Below are 14451 nucleotides of genomic sequence, written 5' to 3'. Positions count from 1 at the left end.
GAAGACCAACAGAAGCGCATGTAGAAAATAACTGAAATTACTGGTTATCAGGAGAGATGATGACCTGAAAGAGAAAGAAGATGTGGGAGGCGAGTGGACAGGAAGAGGGCTAAGATTCTCTACTGACGTGATGAGTAGTTTCTTGCTTATTTCCTGTGGCTTTTGCTCCAAATGAGAGGTTTCAGCTCCCACACGGTGAAGTGTGCATTATAAACCCGGCATTCATCACGGGGGACTTTCAGGGGGGAGGCCCAGAGGTGCCACTGGCATGATGAAGCGAGGTTAGGAATAGTGGGACCCAAACCAGAAAGAAACAGTAAGAAGCAGAAAGAAAACAGAAAGGCAGAAAGGGGACTGTTATGGACTGAATGTTTATGTAACCCACTCTCCCCTGTGTGATGGTATTTGCAGGTGGGGCCTTTGGGAGATGATTAGTCATGAAGGTGGAGCCCTCAGGAACGGATTCCTGCCCTTATATGAGGCCAGAGAGCTAGCTTGCCCTGTTTCCACCACGTGAGGACACAAGGAGAAGTCGGCAGTCTGCAACCTGGAAGAAATCACGAGAACCCGACATGCCGGCACCCTGATCTCGGACTTCAGTTTCCAGAACGTGAGAAATAAATGTTCATTGTTTAAGCCACCCAGTCTGTAGCATTTTTTGTGGCAGCCCACACTGAGACAGGGACTGAAAGGTAGAAGGTGGGAGAGAGGAAAGCCAATACGATGGGGAAAGGGAGATGATTTTTTTTAAAAAAAAGACGTAATAAGAAGAGAGGAGACTGACTGAAGAGCTGGGTTTGGGTGTCATCTGGGGACTGATACAATGAGTGTTAGTTTCCTCTGGCTGCCATAATAAATTACAAGCTCGATGGCTCCAGACAGCAGAAATCTATTCTCTCACAGTTCTGCCATTAGTCCGAAATCAAGGTGTTAACAGAGTCACGCTCCCTCCAAAGGTTCTGGGCGGTGGGGATCCTTCCTTGCTGCTTCCAGCTTCTGGTGGCTCCAGGAGTTCCTGGGCTTGTGGCAGCATGACTCCAATCTCTGCCGCCACCTTCACATGGCCCTCTCCCCAATTTCTCCTCTGTGTCTGTGTGTCTCAGATCCCCCACCAGTCACTGGATTTAGGGCTCACTCCACGTCCAGGATGATCTCATCTTGAGATCCTTTACTTAATTACATTTGCAAACGCTCTATTTCCTAATTAAGTCACATTCACAGGTGATGGGGGAGCGTTAGGTCTTGGAAGTATCTCTTCGGGTGCCGAAATTCAACCGACTATAGTTACCCTTGTTTTGACTTAAGTGGGAGGGAGGATTTCTCAGGAGTATTAGGCAAACTTTAAAGTTCTTTTTTTGTTTTTGTTTTATTTGGTAAAGAAGTAAAATGAATGGATCAATAATAAGATATTAAAACTATGGAATAGGACTGAGAAAAAACAGGGCAATTGAGAACCTGAAAGTTAATACAAACCTATGATAAAAGTTGACGTGTTTTTTCTGTTATCTCATTGGATTTTGTGTGTGATAATACAAATGATATGTAGCAGGCATAGAGCAAGGAAACGAATATGTTACTGACATTTCCAGGAGTCCCTGTGCTGAGTGATTTTCTAGTTATATATTTGACTCACATAAATGATTGTCTTATCTGTTCATTGATTTAACAAACTTCGAACCCTAAAGACACATGTCAGGCCCTGTGAGAGGAACCAATAAGAATGTGACTGAACGGTGCCCTTAAAGAGTTCATGGTCTGATAGGAGAGAAGGACCTTCTCACAGGAAAGGAGCCCACAGCAGACAGTCATGGGGATTTGGAGAAGATAGTGCATCCGGGTGGAGGCATCAAAGAAGGGCTTCCTGGAGGAAGTGGCATTGAAGCTGGACATTGTAGGAGGGAGGACTGAATATGTGGTGATAGGACGAAGGCCATTCTAGGCAAAGGCAAAAACAGATGCATGGGTGAGAGGTTGCACAGCGTGTGTGGGGGGAAATAATGAGGGGCTCAGCTTGGTTGGACGTTAGAGTGTGTGGAAGAAAGTAGTGGAGATTAAGTGTGGAGAGGTTAGGCTGGGGCCGGCTCAGGGAGGGCCTTGAAGGTCACGCAAAGGAGTTTGTTGTGCAGATCCATCGTTCCCAGATTAGGAGGGAACACACAGCCCCAGGAGGGTGGTTTGAGAGTCTCCAGGAGTGGAGGTAGTTGGAAATAGCCCCTCCAAAGGGTGTCATATGTCCACTGAGCCATCCCTCCTACCCAAGGACTGATGCCCTAGCAAAAGGGGACTGTTAAACCTCTGAGCAGGGGGTGATCCGTCTGCATCTCCTTGTAAGACTTACTGGGGTGGGGCAAGACCAGAGGCAGAATCCCGTGGGGACACCACCACCAACACCCTAGTTATGAGGAAATGAGTGCTGACCAAGGGGAATGGTCATGGGAAGAGAAAAGAGGAAAGCAACTGGCTCTGACAACTTCTCTGTGAACAGGGACCGAACTGTCAGGCTCCAGGGCCGGATTCGGTGGGAAAGCTTTCCTTGCTGACATTCACTCTTTATTTAGGTTGAGACAACGTGTACAAGATTCTCTCAGCATCTTATCTTGTAGCATTTTAGCTGGTGAATTGCCGACTCTGAGGGTGTGTAGATGGGTGACTGAGATGCTCGTTTGTTCTCTGATGGTGTTCTTAGACTCTTGAGTTGTTTTCTGTTTCACTGACATTGGGGGAAGGCAGGATAAATGTCCAAATCCTCCTTGTTTCTTTCATCTGAATGATGGAAAGATCTAAATGTTTCACCAGTCCCTTGTTGACACGCCAGCTGTAGTGAGGCCTGCGAGGTGCTGAGGGCAGGAGTGGGAGGGGCGGATGGGATGGGAGAACATGCTGGAAGGGAGACACTGCTGTGGGCTGATGTATTAGCTCAGCTTTCCACAAAGTATTCCCTTCACCCGGCTCAGGTCAAAAAATCTAGGAATCGTTCTTATTTTTCTTTTTTTTTTTTTAATTGTTGACTTCTGACAGTTGCCTTTTTAAAAATTTTTATTTATTTATTTATTTTTGGCTGTGTTGGGTCTTTGTTTCTGTGCGTGGGCTTTCTCTAGTTGTGGCAAGCGGGGGCCACTCTTCATCACGGTGCGCGGGCCTCTCACCGTCGCGGCCTCTCTTGTTGCGGAGCACAGACTCCAGACGCGCAGGCTCAGTAGTTGTGGCTCACGGGCCTAGTTGCTCCGTGGCATGTGGGATCTTCCCAGACCAGGGCTCGAACCCGTGTCCCCTGCATTGGCAGGTGGATTCTCAACCACTGCGCCACCAGGGAAGCCCTAGGAATCGTTCTTGCCTCCTCTTGTTCTCTCTTCCTCATTCAGTCTGCCAAGTCCTACCTTCAAAACATGGCAGCCAACAAGGAGAACCCTGAGGACATTATGCTAAGTGAAAAAAGACAGTCACGGAAAGGCAAAGACTGTGTGATTTCATGTGGATGAGGCATCTAGAGTAGTCAGATCATAGAGACAGAAGGTAGAATGGTGGTTGCCAGGAGCTGGGGGAAATAGGGAGTTAGGTGGGTACAGAGTTTCAGTTTGGGAAGACGAAAAAATTCTAGAGGAAGATGGTGGTGATGGTTTTCAACATTGTGAATGCGCTTTAGTGCCGCTGAACCGCACACTTCAAAGCGGTTAAGGTGGTAAATTTGATGTTATGTATATTTTACCGCATTTTATGTTACGTATATTTTACTTTTTTAAGAAAGTGCTCCTACACATAGATTCCAAGAAGATAGGAAACATGGTCAGCACTGACCACCTCCACGGCTACCAGCCTGGTCCAGGCTGCCTTGATCTCTCATCTGGGCTAGGGCAACAACGTTCTACCTGGTCTCCGCTTCTGCCTTGGCCCCCAACTCTCTATTCCCAACGTGGTAGTCAGAGCGATCTGAATGAAACATCAATCAGATTGTGTCACTCCTCTGTTTAAAGACCTCCGAATGGCTCCTCACGTTACTTAGAGAGGCTGGGCTAGCTCCCTGCACCCCTCTGCGGTCACTTCTTACTGTTCTCCTTTGCTCTAGTTTTGCAGCCACAGTGAGGCTTGACTCCGCTATTCCCTCACTAGGCCAAGCAGCTCAGGGCCTTTGCTCCTGCCATCTCCTCTGCCTGAAGTACTCTGCCCCAGACAGCTGCATCCCTGTTCCCTATTTCCTTCAGGTCTCAGCTCAAATTTCACCTTAGCAAGGAGCCTTCCAGGGCTACCCTACAATAGTGCCCCTTACCCCATCCCACACTGTCTGTCCTCCTTGCCCTGAACTTATCAACCCCTGCCATATTTGTTTGTTTACTCAGTTATCTCCAGTATGTTGCCCCACAAAAATGTAAGTTCCAGGAGGGCAGGTCTTTTTTGGTTTGGTTTGCTGCAGTTTTCCTAACACCCGGAATAGTGCCTTGACTGTCTTAGGTACTCAGTAAATAACTGTTGAACGAATGAGTATGTTGAGACTCTCACTCCTTAGGCAATGAACCGATCAGGAAAACAGAAACCACTCTAGGTATCTCAAGCAATAAGAGACTTAATACAAGGAATAGAGGGCTTGCAAAATCTCTGGAAGAGTGGAGGTATAAAGGTGAGGGAAAACCATCATGAGCGCTCAGGCCCACCACTAGCTTATGGAAAATCAGAGAATTTCAGAACCTGCAGGAACAGTTGCCAGTGTCACATTTGCCTGCAGCATGGAGGCGGGCCTTTACTGGGGAAATGTGTGAAGGCAGAGCTCGTGTGTGTGGGCCACGTTTGCCTGTTCCTGACGGGAGAGCAACGAGATTGCTTCCTTCTCCCAAATAGCACACAAGCTAACCTGGAATCCTCCTGGTTGCTATGGTGGAAAATGTAGTCCCCAGGTTTCTAGCCCCTGCTAAGGGGGAATCTACAAGGGTAGAGAATGCGGCTGAAATTCCATCAAAGGCAGAATATGTCCACCTTCTTTTCTCTTCTTGCTTCCCCCCCCAGTTACACTCTTTTAGTGGAAGAATTTATCCAAGAAAGAGATCATTGAAGCAGACTGAGTGATTTCAAGGACTGAGGTCTATCAGACTTTGTTGTCCCATGTGATAGGAATGTTCTGCCTCAAATTATCAAAAGGTAATGATTATAATCTAAAATTTATGTAGCTTGTAAATCCACTCTATGTCAATAAAAATTAAAAAGAAATTTGTGGAGCTATCTGCATCAGGTACTGTACTAAGCCTCTCATATACATCACTTAATTGAGCCCTCATGAGGTAAGCATTATTTTGTTTGTTTTTGTTTTGTTTTTTTGCGGTACGCGAAAAACGTACCGCAAAAAGACCAGAGGCCTCTCCCGTTGTGGAGCACAGGCTCCAGACGCGCAGGCTCAGCGGCCGTGGCTCACGGGCCCAGCCGCTCCGCGGCATGTGGGATCTTCCCGGACCGGGGCATGGACCCGTGTCCCCTGAATCGGCAGGCGAACTCTCAACCACTGCGCCACGAGGGAAGCCCTGGAGCCTGAGTTTTTAACCTTTCGATCACTCCTCCCCGCCCACCCCGTGCCCCGCCCTAAGAATTGTGAACACTAGTTCTGAGGCTCTCAGCTGTATGAAGGTGCACGAGGAGGGAACAGTTTTATAAGTCTGGCTAGATTTGTCAGTAACATAAAAATAAAGACTATTTGAATGTAATGCCTGGGAGTTTGAAACATGAGCTAGGAGCAGGTCTCAGGAAGCACGTCCTCTGGGTCAGGGAATCCTGGAACAGCAACATCACTTGCTCACTGTAGCAAAGAGGGGGTAAGTAGAGAAGGATGGTTTGTGATTTGGAAGGCTAATCCCTTCTTTGCTACTTTAACTTCTTTTGCGATGTTGGGCATATCATTTAGCCTTCCTGTGTTTTGGGGCATCTCACCAGTGCAAGTGAAATAACTATGCCAGCGTTCCTCATAGAAGAATAAGGGGTGAGGGGGGTACTAATCACTTGGTATAAATTATTCTGAAAACCCAGCTGCTAAAGAGTAATGTTCTGTGCTGGCATAGAACTGAATATTGGACTAGAGGATCATCTAGGTGTCACTGAAAATTCAACAGTGAAGGGCTTGCCTCCAGTAGCTAAGGAAGATGATTACACAGTCTGCTGGATTTTTCAGTCATTATTTTGGCCTTGAAAGCCTGCACTTTCTTAGCTCTAATCTGAACCCATCACTCCTAAATCTTAACCTCCTAGAACGAGGTATATTCCTGTCTTTGTTCTCACCCCTGTATATGGACTTACTGAAAACGGTCTTGTTTTACCATAGTTATTTTTATAATTACTTGGGATTGCTCACTACATTTGTCTTTTGGGCTATAAGACGTTCAGAACAGAATGCAATGTTCAAGGTAAATTTCAAGTGACCTTTTTCCCTTGAAAAGCGCAGCACTTGAATAGTGGTACACATTCATTTCCACCATACACATGTATTAAGAGCCACACCCAGCACTGTGCTGAGTGTTAGGGACATAAAGATTAAGGATGTGTCCACTGGTCTTAAGAAGCTCATAATCTAACAGGCGTCATGCACACAATTTTGAAATATGAAATGGATGCCTCACACCTTGAGTTGGAGCTCTGTGGTCGCTCTGTAGTTAACAATCGTGTTGCACCTTAGCACTGCACTGTGGCTTTAGAACTCTTTAGGAGTAATCCATTTAATAGAGAAAGGATGGCAACTGAAAACAGATATATGGACAGCTCATGCGTAGTTATATTGTTATACAGCTATCTGCTTAATGCTTAGTAATTAGGGATATTGGGAGGATAAGACTGCAGTCCCAGAGAGGCTGTGGAGAATGTAAGTTGGACTAATTGGGAAAAGCTTCCTGCAGGAGGTGGGTCTGCTTTAATATAGCCAAAGTTTATATTAATTCTGAGCCTATTATCTCTTGCTTGTTTTTTAGGGAAAACTTCTTTCTAATTGTCTACCATTCAGAATCTGGATTCAAAATCTATCTCCTTGATGTAGGAAGTTTGCTGTTTTGGGCTTGCCTTTGTGCTTTTTATTTTCTCACACTTTTGAGACTCTGCATTTTCACACGTTATTTCACTTTTTTCAGGACTGTTGGCGACACCTCTCAATTTAGCACAGCTCTGTATTTCACTAGTCCTCGTTTACTCCTCCTTAAAGATCACTCATTAAGATGACAACTAAGGCCTCAGGCCTCCCTGCCTTGGGGCTGTGGGCCACACATCACATTTTGCAGCTCAGAAACCTGGGCTGTACTTTCAATCCATGCGCCAGGGTGCGTCTGAGAGATGAGATTTGCTAGGATTTGCTTCAGTAAAAGCTTTTGCAAGGTAAATACCTGTCACCTCTTGTGGGGTCTCTTCATCTGTCAAGCAAGTGGAACTCTCCAAAGGCAATCTGTGTGCTAGGCTTGGCTTCTGTTCTGTAAGACCTAGGTGTTTATTGCCTCTCCTTCTTCTGAACCACTGGAGGAACACTTTTCTTTCTTTAGTATACGTTCAGAGTTCTCGACAGGGAGTGAAGCTGGTCATATGAGAGACCCATTGAACCGAGGCTACACGATATTTCTTCGTATCCCCTCCACTAGGAACACTGAGGCCTCTGGGTTTTCTTATTGCTTCTTTAGTTGCTTGTGGCTCTGTCCTCATTGTCAGGCGCCTGAAAAAGCGCACTAGCAGGACCCAGCGTGCAGGAGGCATTAACTGATGACTGGTCTTCCTCCTGTACTCCAGGCAGCCCTGGGACTGACATTTCACCCTGCTGCCTGCTGTTCTGTGGACAGTCAGATTAGCCAGTTAGCCAGACGGCCACGGATTCTCTGGGCACGTTATTATTCTTCTCATGGGACTTGGTTTCCTCATCCTTAATGTGGGACTGAGAAGGCTGCCTCTCGCACAGGTGGCTGCAAGGAATTAGAAACCAGTAAAGGGATTGCTTAGCATATGGCTGAATGTCAAGGGCAATAGAAATGCTTAATTTCATTTATTTAATAGTAGTTGGATGGCCACGTGAACGTTGCTGTGGAAACCATAATTCCTGAATTCTCTGACACTTATCTGTGTTTTGCTTTTAAAAGAGGCTTTACATTTAAATCCTGTGGTTTTTTTATATTAGAAAAGTAGCAGGAAGGATCACAGCTTGATCTCATTCACTACCTTTTTATAAGAAACAGTGTGGGCTGCCATTGCTTCCCCACCAAGGAACATCTGTTGTCCAGTTACTCTCACCTGATCACTCTTTTTTTTCAAGGTCATGTCTCCATCCATCCATCTATCCATTCATCCATCTATCCATCCATCCATCCATCACACTGCATTTCCAACTCATGAGTTGAATGGGGCAAATGCAAGTAGATCAGAACTATTGATCTTCTAGCAGGTATAGAACAGAGAGGGTGTCTTTGGTGATGCAGATGTGTGATGGCAGATCTCGTAGAGCTGGTGAGATCAAGGGGGGGTGGGGGGTAACCGAGGGCATGGCTGCAGTGAAAGTGGAGGCTTCAGCAGTTCAGAGGACCAGGGGCTCCTCAGGCTGGTGCCTGGGGGCTCAGGCAACACATAGCTGGGAGATGACCATCTAGGGTGTGGGCAACAACAGGACTGGTTAGAAAAATTGGTCTTGATTCTAAGCTCTCACTGGAGGAACTTGTGGAATCCCACATCTCCTGCAAGTGCCTCTCTCCCTCAAGCAGGATCCTCATATGGCTACCTGTCCTCCACCATGGGCTGTGAAGCCCTCCCCTAGATTGCGTGTGCCTCTCTGCCCATCACCTCTTGTGGTTGACTGTGGAGCTCATTCCCAGCGCCTGCTTCCAGCCACTGCTGCCCCTGCCGACGCTCGCTCACCCCCTCCTCCCGGCCACAGTGACCCTCATCTGGCAGTCCCTTACAGAGATCCTAATATCACAACTCTTCTTCTTAAGCACCTGTTCTCAGTTTTTTTCATGGCTCTTCTATTCCCACCAGCGGTCAGCCAGGGTCTCTTGACGTTCTTCTCAGTGCTGGTCAATGTGAAGAGAGACCCTATGGGATTCCAGCTGGAGCTGCCGGAATTCCTGAAGTGGGCACACAGGTCAACCCTCTCTCTGGGAATTTTGCTTCAGAGGGAAAATGCAATTGGATTATTGTGGCTATATCTTTTCTAAATCAAACACAACATATTCCTCCCATTTTCCTTGTTGTCGAAAATGCTATTTCAGCTCACATGCCTGAAAATCACCCTTGACTCCTCAAGTGTCCTCCTTCCATTCATTTGGTCTCTAAGCCTAGCTGCTGATTGAGTGCTGATAGCCCTGAAATGAATCCCTCATTTCCATCCCATTTTACCTCTCCCATCACTTTTTGTTTAACAGTTAATGCTTAATATTTATTTATTTGGCTGCATCAGGTCTTAGCTGTGGGCTCTAGAGCACACGGTAGCCCCGTGGCATGTGGGATCTTCGTTCCCCGACCGGGGATCAAACCTGCGTTCCCTGCATTGGAAGGCGGATTCTTAACCACTGGACCACCAAGGAAGTCGCTCCCATCACTTTTTAAAAACAGCTTTAGTGAGATATATTTTACATATAATAAAATTCACCTTACACAAGTGCACTTTTTTTTGATAAATTTACTGAGTAGCGCAGCTATCCCCATAAATCAGTTTCAGAACATTTTCATCACTCCAATAAGATCCCTCATGCCCACAGTTAATCCCTGTTCCTAACCCCGGCCCCAGGCAACCACTAGTCTGCTTTCTGTCTCTATAGATTTGCCTTTTCTGAAAATTTCACATGAATGGAATCATAAGATATATGATTTCTCATGTCTGGTTTCTTTCACTTAGCCCAATGCTTTTGAGGTCTGTCCACATTGTAGCATGTATCTACACTTCCTTCCCTTTTATTGCTAAATAATATTCCACTGTATGGATATATTACATTTTGTCTATCCCTTCACCAACTGATGGACATTTAGGTTGTCTCTACATTTTGGCTATTAGTGGCCGCATCACTTTACATCCCCCCAGCAGTTGTACGAGGGCTCCCATTCCTCCATATCGTCAGCAAGAGTTGCTATTGTCTGCCTTTGTGATTATACTCATTCCAGTGAGTATGAAGTGGTGTCTCATTGTGGTTTTTCATTTTCATTTCCATAATGACTAAGGATGTTAAGCATTGTTTCATGTGGTTTATTAGCCATTTATATAGCTTTGATGAAACACTGTCCACATCTTTTGTCTTTAGGTTGTTTGTTTCCTAATCATCGAATTCTAACACCTCCCATCACCTTTTACCTCCTAACTGGTATGCCTGCTTCCATGTACTTTGTTTTACAAAGTGCTACCAGATTAATGTTATGTGTGGCCTAGGCACCATTCCTCACTTACTCGAAACCCCTCAGTGTTCTCCACTGCCTGAAGTTCAAACTCCTAAACTTGACATTCAAACTATTACACGATGTGATTCCCTCTCTCCATACTCCCACAGGCACTGGAGTTCTTGAAAAATAGCTCACTTGTGACCTCCCTGCCCTTTCCTTCTGGGTGTTTGTCTCATGTCTGATGTCCTTCCCACCCTCCCTAGTCTCTGACCCACCCTGCAAGGCCCAGTCAAGCCACTTTCCCAAGGGTCCCCTCACTGACTCCTCCTGGGGGACTCTCCCACCTTTCTCTGACTACCCTGACTCCTTGTTTCCTTTGTCCTGCTGACCTGCTGACCTGGCCTGCCTCTAAACTGAGTGCTGTTTCAGAACTTTTAAATAAAAATGTTTCCCAGCACCCAACACATAATGATATTCTGCTCCAGCTCTGTTACAAGCTCATCAGAACAGTCATCAAATAGATAGGCAGTGGTTCTGTTTTACTTTATGTCCTGGACTTCACAGCCTTTTATTTATTTATTCATTTATTTTTGGCTGCATTGGGTCTTCATTGCTGCACATGGGCTTTCTCTAGTTGCAGTGAGTGGGGGCTACTCTTTGTTGCAGTGCGCGAGCCTCTCATTGCGGTGGCTTTTCTTGTTGCGGAGTGTGGGCTCTAGGCGCACGGGCTTCAGTAGTTGTGGCACACGGGCTCCAGTAGTTGTGGCACACGGGCTCAGTAGCTGTGGCTCATGGGCTTTAGAGCACAGGCTCAGTAGTTGTGGCGCACAGGCTTAGTAGCTCCACGGCATGTGAGATCTTCCTGGACCAGGGATCAAACCTGTGTCCCTTGCATTGGCAGGTGGATTCTTAACCACTGCACCACCAGGGAAGTCCCTTCACAGCCTTTTAAAGTCTCACCTGTCACCAACATGTGCTGCACCTCTGATCCTGCAACTGTGTGTGGCTCCTGGTTGGGGACCAAAGAAGGGCCTGCATTTCTTCCCTGGTGCTCCCCCAGCTGGATCTCTGTCTTGGGCAAGTCACCTCACCTCTAAAGGGCTCTGGGGTCCCCCTCTTATATTCCTAACTCCAAATTTAGTAAGTTGTAAAACATAAATGATGTATGATTATTTTTTTCTTTTTTTTTGGTAAAGCGCTCTGAAGTCTTATTTTGTTGTAAAATATTTATTTTGTAAAATTTTATTTATTTATTTATTTTTTGGCTGCGTTGGGTCTTCGTTGCTGTGTGCGGGCTTTTATCTAGTTGTGGCGAGCGGGGGCTACTCTTTGTTGTGGTGCGTGAGCTTCTCATTGTGGTGGCTTGTCTTGTTGAGGAGCACAGGCTCTAGGCACGTGGGCTTCAGTAGTTGTGGCATGTGAGCTCAGTAGTTGTGGCTCACGGGCTCTAGAGCACAGGCTCAGTAGTTGTGGCGCACGGGCTTAGTTGCTCCGCGGCATGTGGGATCTTCCCGGACCAGGGCTCGAACCCGTGTCCCCTGCATTGGCAGGCAGATTCTTAACCACCGTGCCACCAGGGAAGTCCCAAAATATTTATTTTTAATCACCAATATTCTCTACCCATCTCTCTCTCCAGCTATGGTGGTTTTTTTGTTTTTGTTGTTTGTTTTTGTATCCTGGCTTTGTCTAGGGATGCAGGTACGTGTGTGTGTGTGTGTGTGTGTGTGTGTGCGTGTGTGAACACTTATGGCCATGGATGTTCATGGGGCACCCACCTCTTTTACCCTCTAGCTCCCTGTGAGCCCTTTACTAAAAATTGAAACTTGGGCTTCCCTGATGGCGCAGTGGTTGGGAGTCCACCTGCCGATGCAGGGGACACGGGTTCATGCCCCGGTCCTGGAGGATCCCAAATGCCGTGAAGCGGCTGGGCCCGTGAACCATGGCCGCTGGGCCTGCGCGTCCGGAGCCTGTGCTCCTTAACAGGAGGGGCCACAACAGTGAGAGGCCCGCGTACTGCAAAAAAAAAAAAAAAAAAAAAAAATTGAAACTTGCTTTAATTTCCTTTTTATATTTTAGTAACTTTTCTTATAATAATAATAATGATGATGTTAAACTTCTCTCAGAAAACATAGAATTGGAAACTCCCAGAAAGGGCTGCTATACTCAATATTTTGATGTTAGATTCTAGTCTTTTTTCTGTTGCATATATAATTTTCTTTTGGTTTCACTGAATTATCATTTTAATGTACATACTTAACTTTTTAAAATACTTAAAACTATGATATCATCAACATCTTTCCATTTTTTCCAAAAAATTATTCTTTTATGAAAACATTTTTAATGGCTGCATGGTATTCCACCATCTGACTACTGTAAGTTATTAAACCTATCCCCTACTGATACACACGTAAGTTGTTTCTCTTCCTTCACTGTTATAAACAGTGATGCATAGAAAGCTGTGATCCCTTTCCAAAGCAGGCTGCTTCTTGTGGTAAGTGGCAGCACAGTCCATAGTCATCACACCTGGTGCCCAGTGTCAGTGGGCGAGCACTCACTGTCTGAGCTTCCTCTCTGTTTTTAATAATTAGTCTTTTCTCCCCCCCGCCCCCGCCGCCACAAACCAAACAAAAAAAACCTCTAGCCACACAAATTTGGTTCACACCCTTTCTCTTTCTATACCTTTATTTTCTGAACTGTCTGAACTTTGGACAGGAATCAAACTTGGAATTTAGCATGAAAGGAATTCATGAGCATAAAACGATTAATGATTGAAATGATCATCTAAGAGTGGAAAGCCTTCCTTAGCTTGCAGGATAACAACCCTTCTCTTGCAGTGGCCAAGTACACAAATTAAAGTTATCAGCTTGCTGATGACTCTTTGGCAGCCCACACATGGTCATATGGTTCCCCAGAACACCAGTAGATCATATGCAAATATTGTTTGCATATTCATCAAGATACCACATGGACGGTGTAAGCTGCTTTGATTCTCTTTCAAGGAGAAATGCAGGCGCCTCTGGCACATGCACTCCACTGGCTCCGTTGGCATGTTGGTGCCTGAACCAACATGGAAATTATTCAAAAGAAAAATATTAAAGAGGAGTGAAATCTATCATAGTCTGCCCTCTGCTTAGCAATTAAAAGTTGCCAGCCTGATTTTGGTTTTTTATTTCTGATTTATACTTTTAGGCTTTCAAAAACATGGTGACATAATATATTTTAGCTATAAAATTTATTAGCTACTCACCCCTGAGGTATAAATAATGAGAAAGCTAAATTGCATTTTCTGAAAATATAAAAGTCCCACGAAACACTCCCAAAGAAGTTACATCTGTTTAATAAGTAAGCAACAAGGAATATGGAATAAGAATTTCATTCTTAGCCAGGTAATGGACCTTAACTTTTTTTTTGCACTTTGTACTTATGAATATAGCAGGGAGTTACTGTTTTTCACCCAGGGGTATCAATGGAGTAAATAAATTTGTGTTAATAGAAGCTCTGGGTTTTTGGAAGCCAGTATGTAATTTTTTCATTCATAAAATGAGTGTTGTTTTTTTTAACCTAAATCTTGAAGTAATTCCATTAATACCCTCAAATATACAAGCACACCTAATTTTACTGTGCTTCACAAATAATGTTTTTGTTTGGGTTTTTTTTGTTTTTTTACAAGTTGAAGGTTTGTAACCCTGCATTGTCAGATGATACATTTTTAGCAGTATTTTTATAAATTAAGGTATGTACGTTTTTTAAACATGCTATCGCACACTTAATAGACTACAGTATAGTGTAAAGGTAATTTTTATATGTACTAAGAAACCAAAACTTCGCGTGACTCACTTTATTGCAATATTTGCTTTATTGCGGTGGTCTGGAACTGAACTGACGCATGCCTGCATAGATCTAGAGATTTCTATCTATCTAACAGTGAGGGCTTGGGTTGCATCATTAAAAAACTTCAGTTAGATAGAAAATAAAGTTATAGCTAGTTTCTTTAAAGACTAACTCTTTAGGCTGCTAACTCACAAAATAAAAACTACAAGAATTCTAAAAACCTAAGGTCAATTTGAAAAAGCCACCATTAAGCTAAAATTAGGGAGTGCTTTATGAACAATTGAATTTCCAAAAGAAAACAATTACAAGCTGCATAAC

Source organism: Stenella coeruleoalba (assembly GCF_951394435.1).
Source record: "Stenella coeruleoalba genome assembly, chromosome: 1".
Taxonomy (NCBI): domain Eukaryota; kingdom Metazoa; phylum Chordata; class Mammalia; order Artiodactyla; family Delphinidae; genus Stenella; species Stenella coeruleoalba.
Note: the sequence above shows the minus strand (reverse complement) of the source record.